This window comes from Procambarus clarkii, chromosome 70 (assembly GCF_040958095.1).
Source record: "Procambarus clarkii isolate CNS0578487 chromosome 70, FALCON_Pclarkii_2.0, whole genome shotgun sequence".
Taxonomy (NCBI): domain Eukaryota; kingdom Metazoa; phylum Arthropoda; class Malacostraca; order Decapoda; family Cambaridae; genus Procambarus; species Procambarus clarkii.
The window spans coordinates 22,188,800-22,206,969 of NC_091219.1; positions in this window are offsets into that span (position 1 = coordinate 22,188,800).

Below are 18,170 nucleotides of genomic sequence, written 5' to 3' on the forward strand. Positions count from 1 at the left end.
CTTATATACTTATACACTATATATAATATACTTATATATTATATATATATTGTGACGGTGTTCGCCCCCCCCCCTTATCTTTCTCCCACGCCAGCTGCAAGAGTCATATCCACTTTACCCGCGCGTTCTCTACATTGCAGGCAACAATTTGACGTATGTGGGAGCGTGTAGTGTTCTCGCGTTGGCGAGAAATTCGTAAAAGAACAGTATTTTGGCCTGTGGTTTAGACCCTTTAGAACGCCAATATGGCGCCGCTCCCTCCTTTCTCCTGCCAAAACTGTATGACGTCAGTGGCACCAGATTGGTCACAAACAGTGACGTGGCACAGGGAGCCAATGAAAAACGCCCCTGGCAAGTATGACGTCACGAGAGCAAGGGGGTCCGGAGATCGCGCCTCTGTGGCGCCATCAGTTTGACATGACACGTCGACAAGGTCGGACGTGCGAACGTTGGTCCTGTTAGTTTGATAGTTGTACCCCGGCTGTGAGGTCTTCCTTCATTCATGTGTTGGACCGAAGAGGGAATCGACGGAATATTGAGCAACAAGTGCTCGAGGGACAGGTGCTTTGCAAGAAGAAGTGAAGTCTGTGTAGTGACGTATGTGACGTCTGAGGCAGTTCACCCATCTAGTGACGACGTAGCGGCTGGGCCAATCCACCGGGAAGCAGCGGAAGGAGAAAACTAATTGGGAATCAGGACGACTGCAGCCGAGAAGTAGGACTGCAGACGTAGTTGCGAGGAGAAGTCGACGGCCAGGAGACCGACTCCAACCCTGCAAGAAGCTGTGGAGGAGCACGGACCTGCGGAGGACAGAGCACGGTGACGACGCGTTTATTTTGGGATGTTGATTGGGTTCCTGGAGGAAGCATCAGTGTGTGTGTGTGTGGGGGCGTTCTCTACAACGAGTCAAGGGCAGAGACCAAGAGCTGCAATTCATCTCTCACCGGAGGGCGAGTCCACATCAGTGAGGTGGAAGTAGGTGATTCTAGTTTCCCTCCCAATTCCCCTTTAGTCAGTTATATTTAGCCAGAGTATCTTATATGTCATGAGCAGGGCTCACCAATGTCTATGTCACAGTAAGGCACAGTTGTGCAGTGAGGCTGTACAGAGCTCACACGATATTTATATATGTGGTGTGTGTAGGCACCTGTGTTTATTGAAGAGTTTGCTGTGTCAGGGATGATTTCTTTCATGTGACATTAATATTATAACTTATGTCAGAGAATATATATATATAAGTGTACCAGTTATTGGTGTTAGGCTGTATGCCCAGTATTATCTTATTATTATTGATATTGATGAATTGATCTATATATATATATATATATATATATATATATATTATATATATATATATATATATATATATATAATATATATATATATATATATATATATATATATATATGTGCTGGAGTGTTGGGTAACATTTTCATGTGTACAGTGATATTCTGTGTTATCACCTTCGAAAGGAATTACCGAGTCTGAAGCCAGTGTCGTGATTTAATCGCATTCATTATCATTAGTATGATCTACAGTGCATAACTCCTTTACAGTGTGATATCGTGTTTATTGCTGTAGAAACGATTGATTGAGCTTAAGACCAGTGCAGTGACTCATTGCGTTCTATTGTCATTATAGCAAATATTGTGTTAATTGCAAATATAGTGATTACTGTGAATTTAAAGACATAGGCGCTTAATGCCAGAAAACAAGTACAGAAGCATTCTCACAGTGAGGGGGGGCCGCCCAGCTGATTATGACAGGAGGGGGAGTATTGCCCTCTTGATGAGTTCCAGTTTTATGAAGAGAGTGACTTACTGCCGAGTACTTGTTGCTTTGTTATTGATATACTACCTTGTGTGTTTTAAGTAAAATACAAAACTACCTTCACGTGTGTATTATCCCTCCATACCTTGTTGCTATAGAACAGTTGGAAAGAGTGAGAGTGATAGAGATATATACCTGCCTGTGACCAGTTTTAACGAGTGAGCTCTCTGCCACTAGTACCACAATCCCACAAAACCACTGACGTGTTACTGGACACGGGAAACACCAGTTGGCGACCTTGCAGTTAGTAGTAGAGCCCTTGTCAGGGCGGGCACACGGTTGGGAGAGAGCAAACTGTGTTCTCACTCATCTTTGGGTATAAGGCCAGCTGGAGATCGACTGGGATACTCTCCTGGCGAACAGTGGCGCCGCGAGGATTGAATGACGACCCGCAGAGCTACGGTGAGTAACAGTTGTCACTAATACTACTGGGTGGTGTCTATGTAGAGAGAGAGAGACCCCGACGTTGGCGACCGTTGACAGGATATTAAGTACGATCATCTATACTTACACTTACAACTAAGGTAAACCCGACATTGGCGATCCTGCCAGGATTTCGGGATTAAGTTCTTGTACAACGTTACTCACGCTTTCCGGACGTACCCCGACAATATATTATACATTATATATATTTATATATATATATTATATATATATATATATATATATATATATATATATATATATATATATATATATATATATGTCGTACCTAGTAGCCAGAACGCACTTCTCAGCCTACTATGCAAGGCCCGATTTGCCTAATAAACCAAGTTTTCATGAATTAATATATTTTCTCAAATTTTTTTCTTATAAAATGATAAAGCTACCCATTTCATTATGTAAGGTCAATTTTTTTTCTTGGAGTGAAAATTAACATAGATATATGACCGAACCTAACCAACCCTACCTAACCTAACCTATCTTTATAGGTTAGGTTAGGTAGCCGAAAAAGTTAGGATAGGTTAGGTAGTCGAAAAACAATTAATTCATGAAAACTTGGCTTATTAGGCAAATCGGGCGTTGCATAGTAGGCTGAGAAGTGCATTCCGGCTACTAGGTACGACATATATATATATATATATATATATATATATATATATATATATATATATATATATATATATATATATATATATATATATATATATATATATATATATATATATATATATATATATATATATATATATATATATATACACACATACATACATATACATGAACCCCCCACTATCGAATTCCCGTATGATAAGAACAAATTTAATTCGGTACTATATGTTCAGTGAAACATACAGATGTTCAATTAAGTGAGGATTGTTTGTTCAAGCTGTTTCCGAGACCGCGCGTCAGAGGTGCCTGTCATCAACTATAATTCACCAAAGTGATTCCACAGTTATACAGTGTTTTATTTTACTTACCCATTGTTCCCAGGGAGAAATGGTTGAAGAATGATAAAAGGATGTCAGGGGGAGGCAGGTGGTGTCATTGGTCAGGGGGGGGGGGTGCAAGTGGTGTCAGTAGTTGGGGTTGAGTGCTAGGGACAGGTGATAATAATAATAATTGGAAGTTATTCTCATTAATCAACGAGTTTTGTAATTTCTTTTTACTTGAGAATGAACCATGGAGGTTTGAAACGTTGTGCAAATTGTATAAATAAATGTAATACATTCTATAGTAATTCACTTTTTTCTTCACCTTGTTAACGAAAATGAGTTTTAAAGAACTCCTCTTTCAGCTAAGCCCTGATGTTAGGAAAATAGATAGAGGGATAGAAGCCCTAAATCGGAAGATAGTAATACAGAATATGCGGTCTAACCTAACCTAAACTAACATAACTAAATCAATAATTTATGTTTTTAATATAATATAATATTTAAAATAAACCAATTGGAAACAATTTATTGAAAATAAAGAAAATCACTGTGCCTATTAGGCAAATCAGGCCTTGCATAGTAGGCCGAGAAGTGCGTTCTGGCTACTAGGTAAGACATATATATGTGTGTGTGTGTAAATCACGAAAATTAAACACGTGATTAAATATATGGCAATGTCAGACCACGGAGGAAAATTGAAACAGGAATTTCCTTAACTACTTTCGTATATTAATATTTACTCCTTCTGAAGATGTATTAATATACGAAAGTACTTAAACACTTACAGAACACCAGAGAGCAGGGAGAGATACCAGAGGGCCAGAAATGAGTACATCAGAGTGAGGAGGGAAGCAGAGAGTCAGTTTGAAAATGACATCGCAAGTAAAGCCAAGACCCAACCAAAGCTGCTCCACAGCCATATCAGGAGGAAAACAGCAGTGAAGGAACAAGTGATGAAGCTGCGGAAAGGGGAGAACAGATACACAGAGAATGACAAGGAGGTGTGTGAAGAACTCAACAAGAGATTCCAGGAGGTCTTCACAATAGAACAAGGAGAAGCCCCTGCACTAAATGAGGAGGCGGCAAACCAAGCAACCTTGGAGGAATTTGACCTCACCAGTGATGAGGTCAAAAGGTGTCTGCTGGAGCTGGATGTGACAAAGGCTGTTGGGCCTGACAGAATCTCACCATGGATACTAAAGGAAGGGGCAGAAGCACTAAGTGTGCCACTCTCTATGGTGTATAACAGGTCACTGGAAACAGGAGACTTACCAGAAAGTTGGAAGACAGCTAACGTGGTCCCAATATACAAAAAGGGGTGACAGGCAAGAGGCACTGAATTACAGGCCAGTTTCCTTAACTTGTATACCATGCAAGGTGCTGGAGAAGATCGTGAGGAAAAGGCTCGTAGAGCATCTGGCGGGAAATAACTTTGTAACACACCACCAACATGGGTTCACAGATGGTAAATCGTGCCTCACAGGTTTAATAAAATTTTATGACCAGGCAACGAAAATTAGGCAGGAAAGAGAAGGGTGGCCCGACTGCATTTTCCTGGATTGCCAAAAAGCCTTTGACACAGTACCCCATAAAAGGCTGTTAAAAAAGTTGGAGCAACAGGCAGGAGTAAAAGGGAAGGTGCTCCAGTGGATAAGGGAGTACTTAAGCAACAGGAAACAGCGAGTAACGGTGAGGGGGGAGACATCAGAGTGGCGAGATGTCACCAGCGGAGTCCCACAGGGCTCAGTACTTGGACCCATCCTGTTTCTAATATATGTGAACGATCTTCCAGACGGTATAGACTCATTCCTCTCGATGTTTGCTGATGATGCAAAAATTATGAGAAGAATCAACACGGATGAAGATAGACAGAGACTACACGATGACCTGGATAAACTGGAGGAATAGTCTAGAAAATGGCTGCTGAAGTTCAACTCGGGAAAGTGTAAGGTGATGAAATTAGGCGAAGGGAGCAGGAGGCTGAACACAAGGTATCATCTGGGAGGGGAAATCCTGCAAGAATCAAATAGAGAGAAGGATCTGGGGGTTGATATCACACCGAACCTGTCCCCAGAGGCCCACATCAAAAGGATATCATCAGCGGCATATACTAGACTGCCCAACATAAGAACTGCCTTCAGAAACTTGTGTAAGGAATCTTTCAGAACCCTGTATACCACTTATGTAAGACCAATCCTGGAGTATGCAGCTCCAGCCTGGAGTCCATACCTAGTTAAACACAAGACAAAGTTAGAGAAGATTCAGCGGTATGCCACCAGGCTCGTCCCGGAACCGAGAGGATTGAGCTACGAGGAAAGGCTAAAGGAGCTGAACCTCACATCCCTGGAAAACAGAAGAGTAAGGGGAGACATGATAACCACCTACAAAATTCTCAGGGGAATTGACAGGGTGGACAAAGACAAACTCTTCAGCACGGGTGGGACACGAACAAGGGGACACAGGTGGAAACTTAGTACCCAGATGAGCCACAGAGACGTTAGAAAGAATTTTTTCAGTGTCAGAGTAGTTAATAAATGGAATGCACTAGGAAGTGATGTGGTGGAGGCTGACTCCATACACAGTTTCAAATATAGATATGATAGAGCCCAGTAGGCTCAGGAATCTGTATACCAGTTGATTGACGGTTGAGAGGCGGGACCAAAGAGCCAGTGCTCAACCCCCGCAAGCACAATTAGGCGAGTACTTAACTGCTCCAACCGAGTTTTCTCGGTCGGCGGGAAACTGCGCCAACCGAGAAAACTTGTTTTGATTTTTCGTAACCAATTCTAAATGTGTAAAATCTTGGAAAAAAATCCCAGAATGCCCTAGGGCTGCTGGCTGGGTTAGTACTGAATGAGCAACCATGGGTGGCGTACGCGCCTTTGGCTCCTAAACACCTGTCCGACGCGGTGTTGAAAGATAATGATTTGTCGGTGAAATTCGAACCTTATTGTTTGAAGAACATAAGGGTCATAATATTGGGGAAGCTAGGTGCAATAAGGACCTAACACAAAGGTCTGATGCAAGTGATACAGCACCTATGAGGACGATATAGCGAACGTATCCAGTTGTAGCTCTGTCACCCTTGCAATCCTATGCTATTTATTTAGATGATATTAGATGAATCGTTTTCTGCGTTCAGTGATGATGCATCTGATACAAATAGCATAGATGTACAGTGTTAGCGGCTTCCTTGGTGGTGTTTTCCATAGATATTTTCAAGAATTCCTGAATCTCTTCCCAACTGACGGTCACTCTTGAGGTAAGCTGAATCTCTTCCTGTGTGGGACCATACAAAGCGATCTTTTCAAGACTATCTTGAGATGATTCCGGGGCTTTAGTGTCCCCGCGGCCCGGTCCTCGACCAGGCCTCCACCCCCAGGAAGCAGCCCGTGACAACTGACTAACACCCAGGTACCTATTTTACTGCTAGGTAACAGGGGCATAGGGTGAAAGAAACTCTGCCCATTGTTTCGCCGGCGCCCGGGATCACAAGATCACAAGTACAGCGTGCTGTCGGCTCGGCCGACCGGCTCCCTTACAAATTGATCTTTTCCTATAATCTTTTCAATATTACCTTATGCTTTACAAGCTTGGTTACATACAACCTACAAGTTCTAAAGCCAAGGGTGTACGTGAGTGCGTTATTTGCAAGCACACAGAATGAAGAAACGGGAAGCGAAAATTTATCTGTACCTGGTGCACTGAGAGCGAAGTCGCGCTGCGTACCATGGGCTACTTCGTTGATTATTACTCACTTCCGAAGTACTGAGTGTGTAATACAGTGTGTTACTGTGTAAATAGTGTGTGAAACTGTACATATTGTAATTTTAGTGATTTTTTAACAGGTACTATATTATGTTTATGACAATAAACATTTGTTGTGGACACATTACTGACACATGTATCACAGTTCCGTGGAACATTATGAACGTTTTACTGTATACATATTGTAAAGGACACAAATATGGATCATATACGGTAAAAAAAAACAAATAAAACCGCATTGGAAATACATAAAACAAATAATTGAAAATATATTTGTGCCAACACCCGGTGCTTGAATGACCCGCGCGACCGTGTCTGGGCGAGTCACGCACGGGCGACCAGGCCCTGATGACGTCACAGCACATCTTGTCCAGGTCCCTACAGCCAAAGTAAGTAGAATTTGGTACTTATTTTTACATAGACATGTTCAGGGAAGGGAATTTATCATTTTACGAAGAAAAAAGATTTTTTGGGGAACACTTCATTTCATGCGCACCGGGGGAATTTCTCAATAAACTCCGCACAGCACGGTGGTTAAGGAAATTCCTGTTTCAATTTTCTTCCGTGGTCTGACACTGTCATTCATATTATATTATATTATATATATATATATATATATATATATATATATATATATATATATATATATATATATATATATATAGACATATATTATTAAATATGACCGAAAAAGTAAGATTAATAATTCTAACACGAATTTTCTCAATCTTTCGTACATTACGCTTCACTGTTGGAGGTAAATCAAAAATCATTTCTCCAAAATTCATTTTTATTTCTAGTCTGACGCGACACGGGCGCGTTTCGTAAAACTTATTACATTTTCAAAGACTTTACAAATACACAACTGATTAGAACTTGCGTTTCCCTGATTTTATATCTACATTTGAGTGAGGTGGGAAGGGTGATGTGGCATTACATTTGAGTGAGGTGGGAAGGGTGATGTGGCATTAACACAAGACAGAACACTAGGGGATATTAATAGGGTATTAAAAGTATCAACACAAGACAGAACAGAAACAATGGGTATTGAATAGAAGTGTTTGTAGAAAGCCCAGAAAGCAAAGAAAGTTTGTAGTTTGTAAAATGGACCAATAGGCTTTCTACAAACACTTCTATTCAATACCCATTGTTTCTGTTCTGTCTTGTGTTGATACTTTTAATACCCTATTAATATCCCCTAGTGTTCTGTCTTGTGTTAATGCCACATCACCCTTCCCACCTCACTCAAATGTAATGCCACATCACCCTTCCCACCTCACTCAAATGTAGATATAAAATCAGGGAAACGCAAGTTCTAATCAGTTGTGTATTTGTAAAGTCTTTGAAAATGTAATAAGTTTTACGAAACGCGCCCGTGTCGCGTCAGACTAGAAATAAAAATGAATTTTGGAGAAGTGATTTTTGATTTACCTCCAACAGTGAAGCGTAATGTACGAAAGATTGAGAAAATTCGTGTTAGAATTATTAATCTTACTTTTTCGGTCATATTTAATAATATATGTCTACAGGAAAGACTGCTACCAAAATATACTAATATACTAATATATATATATATATATATATATATATATATATATATATATATATATATATATATATATATATATATATATTAATTATTATGTTCTGGTTTAGGGCTTCTATCCCTCTATTTTCTTAGCATCAGGGCTTAGTTGAAATAGGAGTTCTCCAAAACTCATTTTCGTACTTTTAAGGTGAAGAAAAGAAGTGATTTACTATAGTGTATTACACTTATTTATACAATTTGCACAACGTTTCCAACAACGTTTGTTGTTCCTTTCGAACAACCTTGAGGTTCGAAACTTATTACACTTATTTATACAATTTGCACAATGTTTCGAACAACGTTTGTTGTTCGTTTTGAACAACCTTGAGGTTCGAAACGTTGTGCAAATTGTATAAATAAGTGTAATACACTCTATAGTAAATCACTTCTTTTCTTCACCTTAAAAGTATGAAAATGAGTTTTGGAGAACTCCTATTTCAACTAAGCCCTGATGCTAAGAAAATAGAGGGATAGAAGCCCTAAACCAGAAAATAATAAACACACAATATGCGGTCATATATTCAATGAAACATGTTTGAAAGAAAACCTGCTGCCAGTATATATATATATATATATATATATATATATATATATATATATATATATATATATATATATACAAAGATAGGTTAGGTTAGGTAGGGTTGGTTAGGTTCGATCATATATCTACGTTAATTTTAACTCCAATAAAAAAAAAATTGACCTCATACATAATGATATAGGTAGCTCTATCATTTTATAAGAAAAAAAATAGAGGAAAAATATTAGTTCATGAAAACTTGGCTTATTAGGCAAATCGGGCCTTGCATAGTAGGCTGAGAAGTGCGTTCTGGCTACTAGGTACGACATATATATAAATATATATATGTCGTACCTAGTAGCCAGAACGCACTTCTCAGCCTACTATGCAAGGCCCGATTTGCTTAATAAGCCAAGTTTTCATGAATTAATGTTTTTTCGACTACCTAACCTAACCTAACTTTTTCGGCTACCTAACCTAAACTATAAAGATAGGTTAGGTTAGGTAGGGTTGGTAAGGTTCGGTCATATATCTTCGTTAATTTTAATTCCAATAAAAAAAAATTGACCTCATACATAATGAAATGGGTAGCTTTATCATTTCATAAGAAAAAAATTAGAGAAAATCTAAAAAATTGAGAAAATATATTAATTCATGAAAACTTGGCTTATTAGGCAAATCGGGCCTTGCATAGTAGCCTGAGAAGCACGTTCTGGCTAGTAGGTACGACATATATAAAAATATATATATATATATGTTATATAATATAGACATATATATATATAAAAATATATATATATATGTTGTACCTAGTAGCCAGAACATCGTACTTTGCCTACTATGCAAGGCCCGATTTGCCTAATAAGTCAAGTTTTCCTGAATTTATATAATTTTCTAATTTTTTTCTTATGAAATGATAAATCTGTCCATTTCATTACGTATAAGTTAATTTGTTTAAATTTGAGTTAAAAATTACGTAGATATATGACCGTACCTAAGCAACCCTACCTAACCTATCCTAACCCAACCTAAACTATCACAACTAAGTCAATAAATTATATTCTTAATATAATAATAATAATTCAAATAAAGTAAATGAAAACAATTCATTGAAAATAAAAAGAATCCCTCGGCCTATTAGGCAAATTCGGTCTTGCATAGTAGGCCGAGAAGTGCATTATATATATAATGCACTTCTCGGCCTACTATGCAAGACCGAATTTGCCTAATAGGCCGAGGGATTCTTTTTATTTTCAATGAATTGTTTTCATTTACTTTATTTGAATTATTATTATTATATTAAGAATATAATTTATTGACTTAGTTGTGATAGTTTAGGTTGGGTTAGGATAGGTTAGGTAGGGTTGCTTAGGTACGGTCATATATCTACGTAATTTTTAACTCAAATTTAAACAAATTAACTTATACGTAATGAAATGGACAGATTTATCATTTCATAAGAAAAAAATTAGAAAATTATATAAATTCAGGAAAACTTGACTTATTAGGCAAATCGGGCCTTGCATAGTAGGCAAAGTACGATGTTCTGGCTACTAGGTACAACATATATATATATATTTTTATATATATATATGTCTATATTATATAACATATATATATATATATTTTTATATATGTCGTACCTACTAGCCAGAACGTGCTTCTCAGGCTACTATGCAAGGCCCGATTTGCCTAATAAGCCAAGTTTTCATGAATTAAATGTTTTTCGACTACCTAACCTACCTAACCTAACCTAACTTTTTCGGCTACCTAACCTAACCTATAAAGATAGGTTAGGTTAGGTTAGGTAGGGTTGGTTAGGTTCGGTCATATATCTACGTTAATTTGAACTACAATAAAAAAAAATTTACCTCATACATAATGAAATGGGTAGCTTTATCATTTCATAAGAAAAAAATTTGAGAAAATATGTTAATTCTGGAAAACTTGGCTTATTAGGCAAATTGGGCCTTGCATAGTAGGCTGAGAAGTGCGTTCTGGCTACTAGGTACTATATATATATATATATATATATATATATATATATATATATATATATATATATATATATATATATATATATATGCGAACAAGCCTGAATAATCCCCAGGATTATATGCGACTGAAAACTCACACCCCAGAAGTGACTCAAACCCATACTGCCAGGAGCAATGCAACTGGTATCTACAGGACGCCTTAATCCACTTGACCATCATGACAGTCGTGATGGTCAAGCGGAATAAGGTGTCCTGTAGATACCAGTTGCATTGCTCCTAGCAGTATGGGTTTGAGTCACTTCTGGGGTGTGAGTTTTCAGAGTCATATATTATATATATTATATATATATATATTATATATATATATATATATATATATATATATATATATATGTATTTATTTATTTATTTATATACAAGAAGGTACATTGGGTTAGAAAGAATACATAGCAAAGTATTTACAATCGTGTAAAGCCACTAGCACGCGCAACGTTTCGGACAGGTCCTTAATCTAACAGATAATTTTAAGTAGGTAAATTCTAGCAGAATTAATAAAATGATAACAGATACATTGCAAGAAAAAAATGACATATGAGAGAATAGTAAGTATATTAAAGCACATTGTATATTAAAGCTCTGATTGATTACATTGACAACTTGATTGGTAATTTAAACAAGATTAACAGACACCATACAGCAGATTGATAGCACATATAAGACGACAGCAATGATCACAATGGTAAAGATGTTCGGATTGGGTACATAAAGATTGGGTAGCAATAGATACAGTGCAATTTTAAAGCAACAAGGTAAAAAACTATGCAGATGAAATTAGATACTTTTTAGTTTTGTTTTTGAATGACGCAAAAGTTGGACAGCTTTTCAATTCATTAGGGAGTGAGTTCCATAGACTGGGTCCCTTTATTTGCAAAGAGTGTTTACACAGATTAAGTTTGACTCTGGGGATATCAAAGAGATATTTTTTCTGGTGTAGAGATAATGGGTCCTATTACGTCTGTCCAGGGAAAGTTTCAGAGCAGGATTTGCATTTAAGAACAGGGTTTTGTAAATGTAATTGACACAAGAAAATTTGTGGAGTGAGATTATGTTTAGCATGTATTGGGAGTTAAACAAGAGGGCTGAGTGTTGTCTGAAAGCAGAATTTGTTATTATTCTGATAGCAGATTTTTGCTGGGTGATGATGGACTTGAGGTGCTTTTCAGTGGTTGAACCCCATGCACAGATACCATAATTAAGATAGGGATAGATTAGTTCATAATATAGAGAGATGAGAGCAGAGTTAGGTACATATCTGATTTTGGAGAGTATCCCAACTGTTTTAGAGATTTTCTTAGTTATGTATTGTATGTGGGTGCTGAAGTTGAGTCTCTTGTCTAGGAATAGGCCATGAAACTTTCCATCATTTTTATTGCTAATGTTTACATTATCTATCTGAAGCTGAATTGCATTTGAAGATTTGCTTCCAAATAAGATGTAGTAGGTCTTTTCTATGTTAAGTGTTAGTTTATTGGTCGACATCCATAAGTGGACTTTTTTTAGTTCATTAATAAAAACATCATTTAGTGTATGTGGGTTGGGGTTAGAGTAGATGAGGGTAGTATCATCAGACCTGTCCTCTTAAAAATAACGTCGAAATAACGTAAATTCGTCTTTTTTAAGAATGACGTATATATATTGAAAAAGACGAATATCTGGCGAAAATGAACCTCATACTCTCTGACCAAACTAAATTCCAAAGGGTAACGAAGGACACTACAGCCGAATTGAAAGCAAAGGTCAACAAATTGATCGAAACTGTGAACGTCAAGAAATCCGGACTCCACCTGCCAAAGATTATTGGGGAATATAAACCTGGATACGTGTATGGAAATGTCAAGACACACAAGCCTGGAAACCCACTTCGGCCAATCATCAGCCAGATACCCACTCCCACGTACAGACTGGTGAAACGACTCAACGGCTTGCTGACTCCTTATGTCCCTTGCGCCTTCAGCCTGAAGTCTCCAAAGGAATTTGTTGACTTACTGCGGGGAACACGGGCCACAGGGATAAGAGCCTCGTTGGACGTAGAATCACTGTTTACCAACGTACCTGTGGATGAAACAATCGGGATGATAGTGGACAGAGTGTATCGTGATCCGGCCTGTACTCCTCTTGACATACCAGAAAACATTCTAAGGAAACTACTCCAAGCTTGTACTAAAGAGGCACCCTTCTTGAGCCCGGATGGGCACATGTATAAGCAAATAGATGGGGTCGCCATGGGTTCTCCCCTAGGTTTCCTGTTTGCGAACTTCTACATGGGTACCATCGTGCAAAAAGTCTTAGTCGACATGAACTTGAAACCGGCCACATACTGCAGGCATGTTGACGACATTTTTACACAGGTACCTGATGTCAGACATCTGCAGGAGCTGAAGGAGGCATTTGAGCAGAATTCTGTGTTGCGTTTCACTTACGAGATGGAGAAAGATGGGAAGCTGCCCTTTCTAGATGTAACAGTCATGGAAAGGAGCGGAGGTTTCCACACTGCAGTCTACACTAAGGAAACAAACATAGGAATGTGCCTCAATGCCAACAGTGACTGCCCAGACAGGTACAAGAGGAGTGTTGTTAACGCTTATGTCGACCGTGCTCTCAGCCACAGCTCAGGTTGGAAGCAAGTCGACGAAGAACTCTGTAGGGTAAGGCAGGTCCTAGTCAACAACGGCTTCTCCAATGGTTTTGTTGAAGACATCATAAGAATGAAAGTGAAACGCCATGCAACGTCTGAAGAGACAACTAACAAAACACCTATACCCCCTATTAGACTATTTTACAGGAACTTCTTTTCCACAGCTCATAAAATGGAGGAAAGGGTCTTGAAAGATATTGTTAATAGAAACGTTATCCCTACAGACAAAAATCAGAAGATACAACTGACGATTTACCATAAAACCAAAAAAACGGCCAGCCTACTCATAAGAAACTCTCCAGACACAAAGCAGAACGCTTTAAAAGAGACCAACGTCGTCTATGCCCTCAAATGCCCTCTTGGGGACTGTAAGCCTCAAAAAACTCAGTATATAGGCAAGACAACAACATCCCTTTCCAGGCGATTAACGATGCATAAGCAACAGGGCTCCATTAAGAAACATATAATGTCTTCCCACAACCAAACCATCACCAGAGAAATCTTAGCAAACAACACAGAAATCATCGATAGATACAGCGATAGCAGGTGGCTTGACATCTGCGAGGCACTACACATCAAGAAGTCAACACCAGCAATCAACAGCCAATTAATGCACAACTATATTCTACCCACTTCAAGACTCCGCTCCAATATAGAAGCATCAAGAAATATGGGCCAATAGGCCTTCTGCAATTACTTCCATTCTTACCTTCAATACCCATTGTTTCGTGTTCTATCCTGTGTTGAAAGTTTTGTTCACCTCATCCAAAATGCGGGTATAAAATGAAAAATGAAAGCTGTTTAAATCATAGCATAAGTAAGAACTCTGTTTAGTGTTTGCAGGTAATAGTTGTGTGTGTGTAAACTAAAAGTCTTTGAAAATGTAATAAGTTATTACGAAACGCGTTCAAGTGTCGCGTCAGACTAGAAATAAAAATGAATTTTGGAGAATTGATTTTTCAATTACCATCAACAGTGAAAAGAAACATAAGAAAAATCGAGAAAATTCGTGTTAGAATTATTAATCTTACTTTGTCGGTCATATTTAATAATATAATATATATGTATATATATATATGTATATATATATATATTATATATATATATATATATATATATATATATATATATATATATATATAATATATATATATATATATTATATATATATATATATATATATTTATATATGTCATACCTAGTAGCCAGAACGCACTTCTCGGCCTACTATGCAAGGTCCGATTTGCCTAATAGGCCGAGTGATTTTCTTTATTTTCAATAAATTGTTTCCAATTAGTTTATTGGAATTATTATTATTATATTATATTAGGAACATAATTTATTGACTTAGTTGTGTTAGTTTAGGTTAGGTTAAGATAGGTTAGGTTAAGATAGGTTAGGTTAGGTAGGGTTGGTTAGGTTCGGTCATATATCTACATTAGTTTTAACTCAAATTTAAAAAATAACTAACTTATACATAATGAAATGGTCAGATTTACCATTTCATAAGAATTTTTTTTACAAAAATATATAAATTCAGGAAAACTTGGCCTATTAAGCAAATCGGGCCTTGCATAGTAGGCCGAGTAAGACTTCTGGTTACTAGGTACAATATTCATATATTTTATATATATATTATATATATATATATATATATATATATATATATATATATATATATATATATATATGTCGTACCTAGTAGCCAGAACGCACTTCTATGCCTACTATGCAAGGCCCGATTTGCCTAATAAGCCAAGTTTTCATGAATTAATTGTTTTTCGGCTACCTAACCTACCTAACCTAACCTAACCTAACTTTTTCGGCTACCTAACCTAACCTAACCTATAAAGATAGGTTAGGTTAGGTTAGGTAGGGTTGGTTACGTTCGGTCATATATCTACGTTAATTTTAACTCCAATAAAAAAAAAATTGACCTCATACGTAATGAAATGGGTAGCTTTATCATTTCATAAGAAAAAAATTAGAGAAAATATATTAATTCAGGTAAACTTGGCTTATTAGGCAAATCGGGCCTTGCATAGTAGGGCGAGAAGTGCGTTCTGGCTACTAGGTACGACATATATTATATATATATATATATATATATATATATATATATATATTTAATAATATAATATATATATATATATATATATATATATATATATATATATATATATATATATATATATATAACTTTAGAACACTTTCCCACCAGGAGACTCGAACCCTAGCCAGCACAGAAGCCTTCCAGCAACTGGCATAACAGGTACGCCTTAACCCGCTCCACCACCTGCTCAGACCCTTAAAAGAGATGGTAATTTCGGAGTATTTATATACCCCAAAGATCACCACCTCCCAAGAGCACTAGAGCAAGTGAGGGGTCATTTATACGTTTATTTCATCAAGTCCCTGTTAATATGGGAGAACACTGTGTCTATGCTTAAGGCACAATCTTTGGGGTATATAAATACTCCGAAATTACCATCTCTTTTAAGGGGTCTGAGCAGGTGGTGGAGCGGGTTAAGGCGTACCTGTTATGCCAGTTGCTGGAAGGCTTCTGTGCTGGCTAGGGTTCGAGTCTCCTGGTGGGAAAGTGTTCTAAAGTTGTATACTTCACTCTCGTGTTTAGGAGAGTTGTGCCTTATATTTATATATATATATATATATATATATATATATATATATATATATATATATAATATATATATATATATATAAAGACCTACTACATCTTATTTGGAAGCAAATCTACAAATTCAATTCAGCTTCAGATAGACAATGTAAACATTAGCAATAAAATTGATGGAAGGTTCCTTGGCCTATTCCTAGACAAGAGACTCAACTTCAGCACTCACATACAACACACAACTAAGAAACTCTCTAAAACAGTTGGTATACTCTCCAAAATCAGATATTATGTACCTAACTCCGCTCTCATCTCTCTATATTATGCACTAATCTATCCCTATCTTAATTATGGTATCTGTGCACAGGGTTCAACCACTGCAAACCACCTCAAGTCCATCATCACCCAGCAAAAATCTGCTATCAGAATAATAACAAATTCTGCTTTCAGACAACACTCAGCCCCCCTTGTTTAACTCCCTAAACATGCTAAACATAATCTCATTTCACAAATTCTCTTGTGTCAACTACATTTACAAAACCTTGTTCTTAAATGCAAATCCTGCTCTGAAACTCTCCCTGGACAGATGTAATAGGACCCATTATCACCACACCAGAAATAAATATCTCTTTGATATCCCCGGAGTCAAACTTAATCTGTGTAAACACTCTATGCAAATAAAGGGTCCCAGTCTATGGAACTCACTCCCTATTGAATTAAAAAGCTGTCCAACTTTTGCGTCATTCAAAAACAATACTAAAAAGTACCTAATTTCATCTTCATAGTTTTTAACCTTTTGTTTTAAAATTGCACTGTATCTATTGCTACCCAATCTTTATGTACCCAATCCAAACATCTTTACCATTGTGATCATTGCTGTCTTCTTATACGTGCTATCAATCTGCTGTATGGTGTCTATTAATCTTGTTTAAATTACCAATCAAGCTGTCAATGTAATCAATCAGAGCTTTAATATACCAATGTGCTTTAATATACTTACTAATCTCTCTCATCTCATTTTTTTCTTGCATTGTATTTGTTATTATTTTATTTATTCTGCTAGAACTTACCAGTCTCTGTGGTGTAGTGGTAAGACACTCACCTGGCGTTCCGCGAGTGCTTTGTCACGGGTTCTTATTCTGGCCGGGGAGGATTTACTGGGCACAAATCCTTAACTGTAGCCTCTGTTTAACTCAACAGTAAAATGGGTACTTTGTTGTAAAAACGATTCTTCGCGGTGGGGACCGTATTCCAGGGACCTGCCCGAAACGCTACGCGTACTAGTGGCTGTACAAGATTGTAACAACTCTTGTATACATCTCAAAAAAAAAAAACCTTACCTACTTAAAATTACTTGTTAGATTAAGGACCTGACCAAAACGCTGCGCGTACTAGTGGCTTTACAAGATTGTTAATATTATGCTATGTATTCTCACAAACGTAATGTACCTTCTTGTATATAAATAAATAAAATAAATAAATAAATATATATATTTATACAACTTTAGAAAACTTTCCCACCAGGAGACTCGAACCCTAGCCAGCACAGAAGCCTTACAGCAACTGGCATAACACGTATGCCTTCAACCTACTGCACCAAACTCAGACCCTTAAAAGAGATGGTAATTTTGGGGTATTTAAACCCCCCAAAGATCACCACCTCCCAAGGGCAATTAGAGCTAGTAATTACCTAAGTGTAGTTACAGGATGAGAGCTACGCTCATGGTGTCCTGTCTTCCCAGTACTCTTTGTCATATAACGCTT